This window comes from Triturus cristatus, chromosome 9, assembly GCF_964204655.1.
Source record: "Triturus cristatus chromosome 9, aTriCri1.1, whole genome shotgun sequence".
In the NCBI taxonomy this organism is placed as follows: domain Eukaryota; kingdom Metazoa; phylum Chordata; class Amphibia; order Caudata; family Salamandridae; genus Triturus; species Triturus cristatus.
Window position 1 is genome coordinate 895,821,234 of NC_140592.1, and position 19,096 is coordinate 895,840,329.

A 19,096-nucleotide genomic window follows, 5' to 3' on the forward strand; every position below is an offset into this window, starting at 1 on the left:
TAAATAGAAATTACCTACATATGGCTCTATAATGGGTTAAGAAGACCAAATGCTCCCAATCTGTGCAGCTCAAGTCAACGTCACCTGCCTGTGGAAGACCAGCGACACTTGGTGCCAACTAACCCTGTTCAACACAAGCGGATCCCACATGTGTAACTGTGTCCTGAGTCCTGAATGGCAGCGACCACAGCACCAGACTCCCTTTGATCAGTGAGGGGTATTTCCATATGGAAGGCTGGCGACACTTGGGGCCACTGAACCTGCACTATGCAGACCGGTGGGGCCACCAACGTATGCACATGGCTGTGGGCCCTTGCTCACCGCTTCCTCTGGCTTACACTGTGGAAGACCGGCGACAAATGGTGCCACTAACCGTCTTCAAAACAAGCCAATCAAACATGAGGAACTGTGTCCTGAGACCTAAATGGCAGTCACCCCAACTCCGTGAGACAACCACATCACCAGACTCCCTTCGATCAGTGAGGCATATTTCCATATGCAACGGCGGTGACACGTGGTGCCACTAACCCTATTCAACACAAGCCGAACAATCCCACATGTGGAACTGTGTCCTGAGTCCTGAATGTCAGTGACCCCAACTCCGTGAGATAACCACAGCACCAGACTCCCTTTGATCAGTGAGGCATATTTCCATATGCAACGGCGGCGACACGTGGTGCCAATAACTCTGTTCAACACAAGCTAAACAATCCTACATGTGGAACTGTGTCCTGAGTCCTGAATGGCTGTGACCCCAAGTCCATGGCAGCTAGCACAGCAGCATACTCCCTCTGATTAGTTAGGCATATTTCCATATGCAAGGCCGGCGACACGTGGTGCCACTAACCCTGTTCAACACAAGCCGATCCCACACGTGTAACTGTGTCCTGAGTCCTGAATGGCAGTGACCCCAAGTCCGTGGCACCGACCACAGCACCACACTCCCTTAGATCAGTAAGCCATATTTCGATATGCAAGGTTGGCGACACGTAGTCCCACTAACCCTCTTTAACACATGCCGATCCCACATGTGTAACTGTGATCTGAGTCCTGAATAGCAGTCACCCCAAGGCCGTGGCAGCGACCACAGCACCACACTCCCTTTGATCAGTTTGGGGTATTTCCATATGCAACTAATGACTCCAGTAGGCAAGTACCTATCACAGTCCTACACCCTACATATTATCCTTTTAGTATCCTCGCTTCAAGAACTTTTTTTTTTATATCAGTTATAGCTTGACCGAATTAATCTTCAAATGCAAACTAACATGGAATAGCAGTCTACACTGCAGGCAGTACAGCTCGCAATTCCAATTTTAAATACTAATTTCTAACAACAAGATTGTACTCAGAAAATCCAACACTTCGTCAGTGTATGCTATACTTATTTAATCTTTTCATCATACGCCTACACTGCACTCAGTAGGGCTCACAATGAAAATTATTTCTTCATTCATTAACTACAGAGTCCACTAGGCAAGTAACTATTACAGGCCTCGAATGTACATAACATCCTTTTAGTATCCTTTCTTCTTGAATTTTTTTTATATCAGTTATAGCTTTAGTACAATCACCAAATTCATTTTCAAGTACAAATGAACACTCAGCAGTCTACACTGCAGGCAGCAGACCTCACACTTTGAATTTTGGACACTTGGCGCCAACTAACACTGTCCAACACAAGCCGATCCCACATGTGTAACTGTATCCTGAGTCCTGAATGGCAGTGACCCCAAGTCCATGGCAGCAACCACAGCACCAGACTTCCTTCGATCAATGAGGCATATTTCGATATGCAAGGCCAGCGACACGTAGTCCCACTAACCCTCTTTAACACAAGCCGATCCCACATGTACTACGCAGGCCGGTGGTGCCACCAACGTAGGCACGTGGCTGTGGGCCCTTGCTCACCGCTACCTCTGGCCTACACTATGGTCAGCAGGCCTCACAATTGAGATAGAGTCCTGATTCCACATGACGCAGTCCAGTAGCCAAGACACATTGCTCCCAGTGTGGCCCGTCCACACCAAGCATCATCACAGGCTCATACAGTCTCAATGCATCTGGTGCCCCTAACCCTCGTTAACACAAGCCGATCCCACATGTGTAACTGTGTCCTGAGTCCTGAATGGCAGTGACCCGAAGTCCGTGGAACAGCAGCATACTCCCTCTGATTAGTTAGGCATATTTCCATATGCAAGGCTGGCGACACGTGGTGCCACTAACCCTGTTCAACACAAGCCGATCCCACATGTGTAACTGTGTCGAGTCCTGAATGGCAGTGACCCCATGTCCGTGGCACCGACCACAACACCACACTCCCTTCGATCAGTAAGGCATATTTCGATATGCAAGGCCGGCGACACGTAGTCCCACTAACCCTCTTTAACACAAGCCGATCCCACATGTGTGACTGTGTCCTGAGTCCTGAATGGCAGTGACCCCAACTTCGTGGCAGCGACCACAGCACCAGACTCCCTTAAGTCTTATTTGTTGTTCTTTTCTTTAAATATTTTTTTTTATATGTATATCTATACATGACTAAGATTCTTCTTTGTCCAACCGCACAGGGACACTTCCAGGCCCAAGAGGGTCGCTGGGGGTATGATGGTAATGTGGGAAGAGGGTGCATTACCTGCTGATGTGGGGAGAGGCAGCGTCAAAGGGGTATCTATCACAGAAAGAACTCCGATATTTTTTCACAAAAGCCTCGGACAAATGCCAGCTGACGGACTGAATCACAAAATGGTTTTTCAATGCTTATGTAGTGTGAGTTATGAACAGTTCACACCCAGGCTCGCAGAGGGACAGCTGCGGCCCATCCGCTCGACTCACAGATGCAGTACTACGAGCCGTCCACATCATTGTAGCTATCCCTGCCCTGTTCCGTCCTACACCACGCCACGCCACTCCGATTACGTTTCGACGTTGGCCCCACATAGCTACCTGACGCAGGCGTACTCACTGTTGGTGTGCAGGTCAGTGGTCTAGTTCTCAACATCTCATGGCCACTCCCTGAGGGCAGGTTTCCACACACATCACACCCATCCGGCACATGCCTCACAGGCCATGTGACCACGCAAATATAATAGATCGACAACGTCACATCCTTTATTGCCGGTGCTGACTAGATGGCAGACGCACCACGTGTCTCGACCATAAAGAGTCTTTGTAAAGTTGGTCAGAAGGTTAGTCGCACCCTGATCTGTATAACCGTCAGGGGCCTACCACCCCCTTGCGCGGACTTCTGATGCACAGGGTTAGTGCCACCCGAAGCTCATATGGCCATCAGGGGCCTACCACCACGTGGCACGGACTTGAGTTCCTCAGGCTTAGCGGCCCCAAAAGCTGATGTGGTCTCCGCCATTGATGACTCAGGACTCAGCGACATGTGTGAGATCTGCTGGGTCTCAGAGAAGCTGATGTGGTCTCCGCCATTGATGACTCAGGACTCAGCGACATGTGTGAGATCTACCAGGTCGTGAAGAAGATGATGTGGTCTCTGCCATTCATGACTCAGGACTCAGCGACATCTGTGAGATCCGCGCGGAAGCTGACGTGGTCTCCACCATTCATGACTCAGGACTCAGCGACATATCTGGGATGTGCGGAGTTTTGATGGGCACGTGGAGTGCCTACTGCCACACACTCCGGTGGCACCAGGTAATTATTTGCTCATGGATGCGCAGGGGCAGCAGTGTCTGTCTGTCTCTCTGTCTGTCTGTCTGTCTGTCTGTCTCTCTCTCTCTCTCTCTCTCTCTCTCTCTCTCTCTCTCTCTTTCTTCTTTTCCATCTATCTCTCTAACTCTCTCTCTTCCTTTTCCCTTTCTCACTCCCTTTCTTTCCTTCCTTCTCTTTTTCTCTCAGGCTTTTTTTTCCTTCCCTGTTTCTCTGTGTCTCTCTCCTTTGATATGCCCATTACACACGTCCTTATTTTGTGCTTTATTTTCCAGGCTCTGTCGTCGACATCCATGGTCCCCACAGGAGTGTTCCGCCTTGTTGTTTTGTATTATTTTTGAAAAACGTTGTTTATTAGTTTATCGTTCATATATATGTTAATAAAAAAATAAAGTTTGAAAATAGTTTATCGTTTACATATTTATGTTTATAAAAAATAATGCTTAAAAAAAAATTAATAATGTTTTTGGTTGTTCTCTTAACTGCTGTGTGACTCTTTCTTGTTCTTATTAATATTATTTGATGGAGTCCACCATGGTGTTAAATTTTGGGGCACTTATAGTGGGAACACTGGTGTTGTCTGCAGTTTGCACCAACTTCTGAATAGTGTGTTAGATTTATCTCAACTTTACTTCCATTAAAGTGCTGATAATGAAATGCAGACTAGCCGTTCCCATGCAAAAAGACATGAGGTGCACCTTTCCGATTTATTCTAAATACTAAAATCCTGTATTGAATTGCACTGAGGTAGTGGCTGCACTTATAGTGTACACACAAAATCAATTAAAAAATCTCATTGTATTTATATTGATTGGGAATAGTGCATCAGGTGCTGCCTCTTGACGAGATACACTGCTCAGTTCGTATATTGTTCTGCACACGAAAAAAATCACATCACAACTTTCACACCGACTGCAATGCGAAACAAATTCTGGCGATAAACCACGTTAGCACCAGGGATTTTACACCTGCTTTCTGTTGGTGTTAAGCAAGACGACTACCTGCACCATGAAAGGGAACACACCCAAGAGCCACACCAGAACACCCACAAGTGCCATAGAGTCAATGAGCATGATACAGGGATACCCATGAGGGCCACAAGACTCATCGCAACAACTCCAGGACCGCCAACGCCCACCAAACCCGCATCTGAGCCATTGTGTCCCTGTGGTCATTGTCTTACCATGATAGGCACAAGCCCTGCAACATCACAGTGTGCTGTCACCTCAGCGTTGGCAGTGGGCCTGGACATGTAGCTACGCACGCATCCTCCTGCATGCACAACTGGCGTGTGCTGGTCCGGGGTACACAGGTCAGCATAGGGGTGTGCCTATCCGACAAGGGGAACGGGGTGTCTCTGACATGTCCGTGTACAGGAAGTGTGGTAAGTGTGTCTCTGTGGTTTGGTGTGGCCTGCCACAAGGGCCACAGTAGTCGATGTTGTAAAGTGGCATGCACCACCTTCAAATGGCACTGTGATGGTGTAGTTGGAATGTAGTAGGACATGCACGAATAGGCATTACAATAGTGTGCCGTACGAGTGCACTAGATACAACAGTGCACCATACAAAAGTGTGGGGGCTCGTGGGAGGGAGGAGCAGCTGTTTGGCAACATAACACACAGTGAACTCGCCCATGTGCCACATGCTGGGCATCCCATCCATAATGACCACGGTCGCAGACATCCCACAACACCAACGACCGGCCTTTGTACACATCCTGTATGAATGCAGCGTGGTTTTCACTTCTTTGCTCGTTCAGTGGTGTGATGTTGGCGGGTTGTGTGACTTGTGCTCCTTGTTGGTGTGTTTCATTTTGGCCATTGTTTGTCTATACTTGTGCTGTACTTAATTGTGCATGTGTGCCATTCTGCCCATCTCCCCCGTCCCCCCACTCACTGCTTCTTCCTCTTCCTGGTGCTGTTGTGTCTATAATTTTGTTGCTCCACACATAAATACATTTAAAGAACAAATTAGAATAGTTCCTTGATTCTTTTAGGTTTCAAAACTTCTCTCTTTTGGTTTCTTTTTAATTTTCCATATAAACCGTTTTTTTGATATTCAACAACACATAGAAGTCAGAAGTGCAACGTATTCTATCAACACACTTTCTAGAACATTCTACAACACGTGCAGGTTAAAAATTTTGCAACATTTTCTCGAACATTTAATGGCACGTGCAGGTTAAAAGTTCATGACTGTTTTAATTTCGAACAGTGCCTTCCAAATGCAAGTTGCAGGTGTGGTTGAGTTGAGCAAATTTTATCCTATGATATGTAGTCCACATTGAAACTGCTTTTTCTTAACCAATCACAAAGATGCTTTTCCACAAAATTAATGTGCACCCTACTTTTAAAAAAGAATGCTTTTTATCTCCCAATCATGTATCGTTTTGTATGGCAAAAAAAAGTAGTTCCCCATCGTTAAACATATCTCTTATTCTACCAAGGAACTGCATAAGCTACAGACATCTTTCCATACCTTCCAGCAATACCTTCGAAATGCTAGTATGGATCGTAGGACATAGCTATATTTTCTGGTGCAAGAGGTATGCAGAACCCAGACGTATTGACTTAGACCTAGGTTTACAAAATGTGGATATTAAATGGTTTGCACCGAGAAGATTGAAGTGACACCAATTGCTACCTTTGGTTAAAACCTCTTTGCATCTTCCACACCCTGACCTCATGATTGTGCATTGTGGTGGAAATGACCTAGGTACATTGACTGGGGTTGGTTTGGAAATGCTTATGAAGGACACCTTTGGACACCTCAGCTCAGCACCATGTGCCTCTGGGCAATAGCTCACTTAATAGCTCACATAATATCCGTGCCGGCCTCGAGGGCCTTCAGACCCATAGGGGTGAGTAGTTTGCGCTTTACAAATACCGTATTGATTTGATACGCGCATATTTACCTTCGCACTCCCTGTATAACACCCCCTAAGCACCATACACAAGTTACAATGTTCGAAACAAAAGTTCCTCCGAGTAGGTATAAGTACATGCTGACACTACTTGACAGATGTGGCACAGCGGCCAGAGCACATGACTTCACAGCATATGACACACAGTTTGGACTCACGCTTTCATCCCCGACTCCAACAGCACCTCAGGTTAGCACCACGAGACTCTAGACAATACCTCACATATTTTCCGTACCCCAGGACTTTCAAACCAGTAGCAGTCAGTAGTTTGTCCTAGTAGGTATAAACACATGCTGACACAACTTTGACAGGTGTGCTGCAGCGGCCAGGGCACATGACTTCACACCATAAGACACACAGTTTAGGCTCACGCTTTCATACCCGGCTCCCGCTGCAGCTCACCTTAGCAGAATCAGATTCTATGCAATACCTCACTTAATTTCCGTACCCAGCACTTTTAGACCGGTTGGTATGACTAGTTTGTTTCGCACCCCCTCTATAGGACACCCTAAACACCCCACAGAGGTTACAGTGCTCCTACCCTCCTATTTCCTACTTTTTTCGCCCTTTTTTCCCCTTACTCGCTTCGACAGAATCACACTATGGCGGTCAACACTTCCTAGTTGCAACCATTCACAGCGCTCCCAACCAATAAGCAGCAAGCTTGTGCTCGTAATGCCTCAGCCAATCAGATGGCAGAATTCCCAAATATCGATATCTGTAAATGTCGATATTTCTCGAAAACTACTGAATGGATTTACACCAAATAAACAAAAGCGTGCTTTCTGGACCAAGGCGCTTCTCCCTGCCAAATTTGAGGTAATTCCATTCACCCGTTCGACCTGTAGCCTTGTCTAAAGTTTCCTATGGAAATAAACATGGAGAAAACACGTTTTGGGACCCCTTTTTTCTCGGCCCCCCCTTGATGAATCACCCCCAAACTGTCAACATAGGAGCAGATATGAACAAAGAATTAGTTTGCAGAATTTCATTGAACGACGCCAAAGTTATAAGCAAAACAAAAAATGCTCTTCCTGTGGAAACTTAGTCCTAACTATAACTACCTACTGGCGACCGCCAGTAGGTAATATAAATATATATATATATATATATATACATATATAGATATATACATATATATATATATATATTTTTTTTTTGTTGTTGTTGATTTTACAGTCAAAGGCAAAGCTTAGCATGACGTTATAGTTAGGTGGAAATTTCAGTGACAATATAACATTTTAAACTAAAAATACACTTAAATCCATCAGTTATATTTATCACTAGTAACTATAACTTGAGCCCTAAGGTAACTATAACCAAGACCTCTGCCATGCACAGTGTTGTCATAAATGATGTAATTTTAGATGCTGCAGTGATGTCATCAACGGTGTCATAGAACATGTCATGGGTGATGTAATATGTGGGGCAATTTGATGTGCGTAAGTTGTAGTTACTTTAGGGCACAAAAAAAAGTTACGCTGTCACTGAAACTTTCACCTAACTATAACGTCATTTTAACCTTCTTTTTATTCAGTGAATTTCTAGGGGTTTAGTTTTAATGTAAAGTGACACATTATTTCAATTCCAAACTATTAAGTTACTTTAATCTTAGTTTTTTCAGTGAATTTGCAGTTTTTTTTACATTGTCATATTTTATTGCTATACATAAAGCTAGCCCCACACCACCCATGGTCTTTGCCCATTTTCTGCATGGGGATGGTTGCAGAACCAGTGTCCAACTCCTTGTGAGCAGGCAACCCCATGCCACACACGGGCCTTCTGGTATGCACAGCTTACCTTTGGTCTAGTAGGTCCTGGCTGCACTCATGTAGTCCTTTAACACTGTTGATGACAGTGCATAAATGTATTCCAGGTATTTGTTTTCACTTATGTGACCAAGGCCGCATGATGGCCGAAACGCGTCGTGATTTATGAGGAAATAAATCATTTTTTCCTTTGAAGTATTGGTGTCACTGAGAGTGCACTGCATTTGAACTTTATTTTTGATCTATATATATATATATATATATATATATTATTTTTTTAACTCAACGTGTATCTGAGTCTTTCTTTTAACATGTTTCAGCCCCCAAAATGCAATCATAAATACAACCACAAGAGGGCCTTGCACTCCAGCTGAAGAGCGTAGAGCTCCAGCTTGAAGTGTGTTAAAAAATATGGTATATGGTAATATGGTATCACAACAATAAAAACAATGCTGCTGGTGCCCCTGCCACTTCAAGGCATACATACCACAAGCATAAAATAGTGTATATTATAATGCGCTAGGGCGTTATCGGGTGCTCCTTCATAAGAGCAGTGACTAATAAATGAGCAGCACCTTCCAGTCATTTATTAATCAATAATTTTTTTCCAATGTATTTTAGTTGCCTGTTTAGTAGTACAGTTGATCCAAATAACATACGTTATTGAGCTACATTTACTTTCACTGCCATGCCATAAATATATATCTAATTTTTTATAAGATTTTTTTTAATATTAATTTGTTGACCTTCTGACTGGCCAGGAAGTCATGATAGGTTCACGATATTCCCTTATGCCATTTTTCCAACATGGTGCTCGGTGCAGCTTGATAGGTAATGACTGTTGTCTGCTACATTGTTCTGTTGATGGCTCTTCTCTTTGTTTCTGAACCAATGGCAAATTGTTGTTTTGAGCATGTAGGGTGATTCAAGTTATGACATGTGTTGTGTTGGTTTATAATCATGACTAGCAAATTTCAAAGGTTTCTCGGTGATTGAGACAGAAGTATAATTTAGTTTTTAACAGTTTCTTTCAATACATTTCATTGTTTTTTATGATGTACTTAATTTCCAAGCCCTGCTGTGCACTGTCCTCAGAACATAACGGTATTGGCCTAATTTTTTGTTAATAGAATCTACAAAATAAGAATAATACCAGACAATGATAGTGGCATCTAGGACAGATTGGAAGACATCCTCTTTCAAAAACTTGACTTGAGTTAGAAGGTTAAATGCTGTGAATAGTATCCTCCAAACTGTAGACTAGTTGTAGAATGTGTAGCAGAGGAAACCAAAAGTTGTATTGATAATAGTGAAGTCACAGAACAGGAAAAAATAAAATCGCCCCCCTAGGCTGGTAATAAACAGAACTGCTCTAAGAAGCAGGTCTCGCACAGCACTTCAACTAAGTAACAATGATTGCAAGACACTTCCTATTTTCCCAGAGTGCCTTGTTAGTAGTAGTAAATGTTGGAAAAATGACATGCTGGCCTGCAATGAATAAGTGTATTTCAACTGTCTTGGAATCGCTTCTTAGAGACAACTTAGACACAAGGGTTTCTGCCAATTCATCCCACCATTTCTGGATGTGGGATTTTCCCAGTTATGGTGCACCAGCCTCCTGAAACCCCATGGAACCCACTCTCAATTTCCAGTATGCTCACTTGAAGCCCTCTTCTTGCTCCTGGTGGTCACAAATCTCTTACAGCCATGCTCACCAGACTGATAGGTCACCTGCACAAAGGTCCTAACTCTCTTAAGTGCTCACCCTTTGTGTTTGAATCAGACAAAAGGATCAAGGACTCTGACAAAGCTGATCATAGCTTAGAAGTGACACACGGAACATGGTCCAGAGAAGATGGAATCTTTAAAGAATTTCTAGATAATAAGTAAGGCTCTTGCTGCTAAGAGACTCAGCACCCCAGGAGACAGTTTGTGTTCACCTAGCCTAGTGCATTGAGATACAACTGAAGGTTTAGGTCAAGTGCACAAATCTCTTACTAAGCAGAACCCACCAAGAATCTCTCTCAACTGGGGCAAGGTATCCAATTCAACGGGGGCTCTTGGAAACAGGGTGAATAAAATGTATTCTCAAGTCCCTCAAATTTAATAAATATTCGTACTACTGCTTAGTTGGCTTCAGTGCTGTGAAAAGGAGTTTGGGTCTTTAGTCTTCCAAGTTCAGTAAGAAAGAAAATAGTCACACCCACTAAAAAGATAATTGTTGAGTGGTTCTCTCTGGTGTCCACATATCAAAAAGCACAATATGTTTTTGGAGTTCTCTTGTCTGGTGAGAAGATATTTCAGGTGACACTGCAGAGAACAGTTGTTTTAGAAATAACGTGTCCCCTAGGTGGAGTACAGAGACACTTGCTCACCCTAATGGAGACCAGCATGCATCTATCCGCTCTTCTTGCGTGGGAGACAGTCTGTATATATAAAATGTATATTGTATTGGCTGAGGCAATGCACTAGAAGGAATCTGTTATATTATGCCTGGGTAATATATAAATTCATGATTCAAATACAATCAACTTAAAATATGTACTTTTATGTCATATGTAATTTACTGCTAAAAAATGCCCATTAGGAACAATTTAGCATATTTAACTGCCATCAAAGAAAGTCTGTCGTATGGTACTGCTGAACTTAAAAGGGTTGTGTTTCATAAAAACAGCGATTCTAGATGTCAATTTACAAACAATACCTTAAGGTGCAGAAGGAGGATAGGTACTTTTTTAGTTGAAAATGAACACACCGGAGTACCCTTTCTACTCTTTCTAAAGTTAGTAGGCCTTCAGCCTAGCACGAGATAAATGACAACATTAATGTTATGTTTTCTATTCTACTTCTTTTGATGTGCATACCTTGCTAAAGAGGATTTGCTATACATTCCTTTTCATTCACATCTTACCATAAAACGTCTTTTTTTTTTTGACGGCATTAGCTTTGCCTTCAATTTACATCTGCAAATAGATGCCACCTTTGAGAGCCACACCTTTCTTTTTCCTTGCAAAGTTGCTCCTCTGAGTCACACTCATTATCTGAAGCTATTTACGTGGTCGAAGGTCAAGTCTCCCTGAGCTATATTAATCTCACTGTCTTAATAGTGCAAGCTTAATTGGTTTAAGTCAAACTTCTACTGTTTTTGAGCATAATAGTGTAATTAATGTGAACTGATGCAGGCTCGATCCCCGCTGTTGGACAGCAGTATCGGCATGCCAGCCATGTTTGAGCCACCCTGTCTCGGTTCAGAACTGATATTTTCTTTCTCCATCGTGCACCATAAGTGGAGGCTTTAGGATCAAAGGTTAGCACCCGCTCCAACATGAAGTTTTTTTTCTTTAAAGACATGACTATTGCGCCTTTAAATATGCACTCCATTGACGGTGCACTCTGGGGCACTTTACAAGCTTCCCGCGCACATAAAACATATCATTGAGAACCACCATGGAAAATGATGGCACAATAGAATCCTCAGCGCATGACAGTAATATTAATCAATAGTCCCTATCGTATCTCCAAAAGTGGAATAGAAGGGTCGGAGTAAACAGCGTCTGCTCCTAGTGGAACTGAACAAAAGGTGACAGAGACATTCCGACTCAGGATGGCTTTGGAAGTTAGACCGTGCCCTAGTGGAGTAGCAAGAGGGCCATGGACTAATGCAAACATGGAATATGGCCGCTCAACTTATGATTGGGTAGTGAAATGCAGCGACAATTAGTGTCAGAAGGTCACTCACACCTCTAGGCCCTGCCACCGCATGTGCCGCACCTGGGGGCATATCATCAAGGTCAGGCGATAATTATCGCTCAGCGCTCTTAGCGCGAGGATAATTATCGCTGGCCAACGCTGAATTTTATCGTGGAGATAGCGTGCTATCAGCAACGCTTATCTGCAAAGCGATAAGGTTCAATGCGCAATCTGCCAACTGTGCAAATATCGCTGGAAATCCAGCGATAATCGCACAACGTTTGGCGAAAGCTTGCTGATAGGGCAAGGCAGACTTAGCCATGATATCCACCTTCCATAGGATATCATGGCTAAGTCAGTTGAAAAGCAGGCATAAGGAAAGTAGCAAAACCCATGGTTAGCGCTACTTTTCTTATCGCTATGCTTGCTAGCGATTCCCTTGATAATTGGAGAAATGTCGGTTAGCGACATTTCTCCAGTTATTTCAGGAAGGAACGCCCACTTTGCATCTCATTAGAGATGCAAAGCTGGGCGTTCAGAAAGCAGGCACTAAGGCAAGGATTCACGCAATAGCGTGACCTTGCTGATATAGCGATAAAATTATCGCCGCTTTTGGGCCAAAAACAGCCGCAAAAGCAGCGATAATTTTTAATCGCCGCCTTGTAGATATGCCCCATAGTTACGCTCCTGAATGCCCCACCCACCCACACACTAATGCAAAACATCCCTCAAAACAATGCACCATTCCTTGACACACTCCCCTTTGGCAGTTGGTGTAAGAGGTCATGGTTCAAGCCGTGAAGAGTGGAAATTACCCGCACTCTTCCTTGCAATGTTGCAACCCCACAGACTACAGACCCAATTCACAAAGGCCTTTATGAGCATGTTGGACTAACTGATGCACTCTTAAGTGTCTTTAAACATTGACCCCATAATCTTTAAGCTAGGCCTAAATTAGCATTTCTGTTTCAGTAGCTTACGTTTTAATTTTGGCACACATGAAATAAAATGTGGTGCTCATCGTTTCCCAACTATGGGGCCAATACAGAAATGCATTTATGAGTAGGTGAAGTAACACTGCAGGAGGAAGGAATTGCAAAGGCATGTACTCATACATGCTTTTGGTCCCATTATTTTTACACAAACCTTAAATTAATGTTTACATTTAGTCTCTTCCTTTTTAATGAACACTCTTCTGGCACATATGAAAACACCTTTACAGGGCATTCAGCATGAGGCATAAACCTACGAACTCAATTCTATATACAGATAAGAAAGTTTAGCCCTGCTTTAACAAATGAACATGTACATATTTGAGTAATTTTAATCAAAGCTAATATTTCCATTTTGAAACAATAAGAAACATGTAATAGCCTCCAAACAATGTACTGTTACAATAATAAGCAGCTGTGGTGTTACAATGTGTTTTAGTAACTCTGGATAATTTCTAACATCTAAGTCATTGGTTATACAATTTACGCATGTTATGTTGATGATTTGCTTATATTCTACAATAAGGGCCCATTCCCAAAAAACATACTTACACCCAGGACCTTGCTGACCTTAGGAGAGTAGGCGGAATGTAGCTGATTTTGGTTACTTCCCAATAGCTGAACCGCCATTGAATGCCCAATTCTTGCCTTAACAAAGACCTGCGAATAAAGACTTGTGATCTGTGCTGGTCAGAGTGGGAGAGACTAATGGATTCACCCACCAAGGGTATCTCTCAGAAACACAAAATTAGGAGTTTGAGGAGATCTGGAGACCAACAATTTGTTGTCAAGAATCAAAAACACAGAAATTTTGATAAAATAGTATATATTTTATTTGTAACAGGATTTAGGAATGTCTACTTTCTTTGTTGTATACAGCATATTTTCCATTTTATTATTATTATATACTGTATTGTATTACTGTTTTATCTTATACTTATATCCAATAAACTTAAAAGAATCAAAAACACATGTGAAAGCTTTGGGTGAAAGTGAAAAGTGTCAGGGATGTCACAGATGCACAAATGGTCGAGGGATTTTCCTATTATAAGTTACTCTTCCCAGATTGGACCTAAAACAGGAATGTTGCTCACCATCTAGTATAATATGCCACTATGAAATGCTGACCTCAAGATCAGCAGTAATGAGTAATGCATGCAAAAACATCACCAGATTCTAGCAGCTTTGGAATATTCCATTTGAAGGTCAATATCAATCATAGAGGGCATGGTCAATCTAGGTATATAATAATATTGTGCACAACAATATTTTATACATAAATGTTCTGACGGTTAATACACACAGATAAGTATAGATTTGTTATTCTTTAAATCTCTCTAACCTGACTTTATATAGAGAATAAATAATGGGTAACTGTGTAATAGGGTCTTATATTGCTAATGAGGGGTTCAGGTGACATTTATAAACCCCAGGCTGAACCCCGAAATGGCAATATAGAACCATATTACACCTGTTACTCGTTATGTATGTTTTATATTACAAGATTCATTAAGGGATTTTAGTACTCAGCAGAAAGATTTGGAGCATTAGAGCGGAATCAGTTGAGCAACCATTGTCTATCTAGAACTGCAACTATATCTGTCAATATGTGTTTTTTCTGGGAATAATCTGCTAATGCTTAAAATATGTTTTATGCAACAATGTGTATTATTCTAAGTCACATTTTAATTGCAATGCACATTGTAAGGAAATTGAAAACATATTCTAAAATGTGCTTTTCTATTATAGTATAATGACACTATAGAGCAGATTTAACAAGACATATATAAAGAAAGAAAATAAAGTGCATTTTCATACACTGGGTAGGCTTCATTGGTAGATGCTTGCATCAAGGATGCGCTTGCATGGCTGCATTGTCAGATGTGCAGAGCACTGGTCTGAGAGCAACACTTTCATGAAAACATGTTTTGTTTTCCCAGCAGTGAAGGAAAAACCAACTGCTACAGTACCATCAATTTAACTATTTTTTTATATTGTTAAGGGATACTAAATATCCTGCAAATTAATTCAGTACTCTGGATTACGGGAAATAATTTACAGTTGTGAACTCTTTTCTGAGAAATATGAGTATTGAACCCCTTGACAAACGTTCAACAAGAAGCCAACCCATGTGATAAATAAATATTTTCATTGAAAAACTCAAAGGTTAGAGTAACATTATAGTTAGATGAATATATCACTGACAACATTAATGTTATGAACTAAAAACAAAACCATAGAAATTCACCAGTTATAGTTAGCATAGCTAACTATGAATTGCGCCTCCACCATGCACTGCTTATGACCACCCATAGTACATCACACATGACATGTTCTATGATATCCTTCATGACATCATTGTTTACATCTCAAATGACATCATTAATGACATTACTGATGACATCACTCAAGCTTCTTTTGCACATATTGCTCTATAAACTAGTACACAACTACACAACATTGCTCCCACCCTGGTGGGAGCAGAGAAAAATGTGGATCTCGCCAGGGAGGAAACAAAGTTAAAGAGCCAGCTCCTGCTAGTATCACACTGGGTGATGGCTGAGGAACCAGCAGGGGCCTTGGTGCTTCCCAGCAAACCCCAACAATCAAGGCTGTTGTTGGTGCACAGGGTGGATACTGTGGCACCCATTTTTAAAAACTATTAGCTTCCTCTGGCACCCACTCTGGGTGCTGGCTGAGGAGCCAGCAGGGGCCGTGGGGCACCTTGAGGCTCCCCTCACAGCCCCAAACTAATAAAAAGTATAAAAAGGAACTGTGGGTGCCCTGCGTGGGCACCAGGGTACCCAAAAAGCTTTAAATAAAGAAAGAAATGAATAATTAATGAAAGTCTGGATCCATTAATTTATTATTCACTGCTCCAGCAACGAGCCTCCCATAATGCTTAGTGAAAGCTTTTCAATCATATTTCTATGATCCTTGTTGTGCCCCTAGAAGGAGCAGGGGCACCTCCATGCATTTTGTTGAATGTTCCGGAGGTCTCCAGGGGGCACAGCACCCCTAGCAACAAATAAAAAAACATTAAGGGCCTTATTACAATGTTGGGCAGATTCATATCTGCTCGACACATTTGTGGAATCAGGGCCAAACCAACCTCCCGTTGGCAGACCCAACTTTAGCATTACAATGCGACAGCACATGCTGCAGTCACGAATGTATAACGCTACAACGCATACATTTACAACTCATGCCTTTACAACGCAGTTTTTGCATCTCAACATCCTTTACAATGCATCATTGTACATTGCATGTCATTACAACGCATTTTTTAAAACTACACTTACAAAGCATTCCATTACATCGCATCATACCATTACAAAGCATACCATTACAACGCATACCATTACATTGCATTTAAGGTAAGTGTTGGATAGTTTAGGGGTAAAAATTACTATTCTAACTCCAGTGGGTGCAACAGTAGGGTAAGTGTTGAATAGTGTAGGGGTACTATGCGTTGTAATGGTAAGCATTGTAATGACATGCGATGTAATGCCTGCGTTGTAGTGACATGCATTGTAATGACATGCGTTGTAGTGACATGCAATGTAATTGCTGCGTTGTAGTGACATGCGTTGTAAAGGATGTTGCGATGTTATGACTGCATTGTAAATGTGGTGCGATGTAATGACTGCGTTGTAAAGGTTGTTTCCCTGCAGTCACCTATTCCCATTTGTCTATAGGAGCTTGTGCTGCGGCCGTAAACTGGCCATAGCACAAGCTCCCAAAGATAACTGGGAGAATCTGTTCATCCCTGCACCATGTGGCAGGCACCTCAGGTGTCCCCTCGGCCCCCAATCGGAGGCCGCAGGGTGAAGGGAACCGTTTTCCCTTTCAGACAGGCTTTAAATGTTGGAAAGCCCGATATGGAAAGCCTGTCGGAAACTGATATCTTAATCCCTGCGGCGGAAACGCCATCCATAGGGATTATGGGCAGGCCTCCGACTGACCGCCGGTTCCTGGAGCCTATTGGAATCTAGCTGGAATGACCGGCCAGTTTCACTTTCGACCACCTGCATCATAATCCGGCGGTCGAAAGTTAAACCTGCGATGAGACTCTTTCCGAGTCTCATCGTAATTAGAGCCTTAGACTCTTGGGTCATTAAATCCATGCCTCCATGAGAACTTACCATATATTTTTTTTAAAAGCAATCCGAGCTGAATCTGGAGGCTGTTCAGCTGGAGTGCAGAGCCCCCCTTGTTGTTGGTTCTATAGCTGTACTTTATGGCTTCAGAAATGTTAAAAGAAATTAGACGTTTACATATTTTGCATAACAAATGCTTTATTGTAAAGATGTTGTGACAATCATTATTATTAAACACTGCAATTTGTGAATTTATAAAATATACATTTGAATATAGTTAGTGATGACATTATGAAAAAGCCAGTAGGTTTGCTCTAAAAATGTTGATATGATGAACCTTGATAAAGGCAATAGGCCCCCTGCTATTATATTTTAGTGTTCTTTTACCCTTCAACAAAGCCAGTAGTTTTGCCTTACTTAAAATGACACTGCTTATTGCTGGCGGGGGTTGAGTGCAGGGCATGGCCACATATGGCATTGGACATCTTTCACTGAAAAAATCAAATGTTAAAGGGACATTATAGTTAGGTTAAAATGTCAGTTAAAACATACTGGTTTAAATCAACAAAACCACTGAAATTTGCCAGATATAGTAACCGCAATTAACTATAACACAATCCTTTAAATAACTATCATTCAAGCCCTCTGCATGCACTATTAATTACCTCACTTATTACATCACTTGTGACATGTTCAATGACATCTTAAGGATTTTATCATTTTTAAAAAATATTCTGAAAGAGGAAAAATACAAAAGTCATCGCCTACGTCCAATGGCAGGCTAGGAGCATAACACAAGAGGGGTAATAGGAGGGGGGGAGGTAAGGGCAAATTAACAAACGGGAGAGAATAAAACTGAAAATGCACTTCTAAATAATGCTTTTAAATCTTGTCAGTGTCCATTTGTGAAGACAAGCTAATCATCAGTTTGAGCTGTGGAAGTGAGACGCAGGACTCATAGATATATTTGGCAGGTGAGTTTGCGATAGACATCAGAAAGATGCTTCATACATGTTCCCCATGTTTTCAAAAATGTTGGTAAAGTATGAGTCATTACAGATATTACATCTTCCATGCCAAGTAAGTCCCAGAGTTTATGTAGCCAGTCTGTGGGTGTTGGTACCATGTCCTTGCACTATCTAGACAATAGAACCTGCTTCGCTGCACAAAGTGCCAGGGTGATGGACTTCCCCCTAATGGAATGCAGTGGATATGTTTGAATGTTGGAAAGGCCTAGCAAAATATAGCCTGGGAAGCGGGGCACCTCATTGTGGAACATTTGGTTGACATCTGCTAAGACATTCATCCAGAAGCGATGGAGTTTGGGGCAAAGCCACAGCAAATGGACAAGCGTGCCAGACTGATTGCAGTGGCGCCAACATTGGTCATCCTTTCCCTTCTGCTACTCAGCCAGGTGGACCAGAATGTAATACCAGTAATGGACAGTTTTTAGTAGCGTTTATTTACCAGATGCACTAGTAGCTGATGTGCGCGCTCGATGAAAAATGTCTGTCCATTCCTTTTCCGTAAAGTTGTGTTTGCATTCTACCTCCCATCTTTTCCTAGTGGGCGTGTGTGAGGGGTTAGTGGTGGTGTTTAGGAATGCGTATATATCTGATAGCAGTCGATGGTTGTCTCTTCTAGATAGTAGCCAGCGCTCAAATGGGGTGAGTTTCCTGCGTGTGGTCTTACGGACAGTGATGTGACCCAATGTCGTACTGCTATGTAACGCCAATTCTCTGAGTCTGGGAGTCCAAAACTCTGTTGCATGCCTTTAAAATCAAATAGGCCGTGCTCATCAAACAGGTCGCCAATGCGTTTGCAATTGGCTTCCTGTCATTGGAAGTACACTTGTTTATTTAGGGCCTGTGGAAAGTCTGGATTTCCAAGGATCGGAGTCAGGGGAGAAATCAGAGTAGAGAGCTGTTTGGGGGCATAGGTC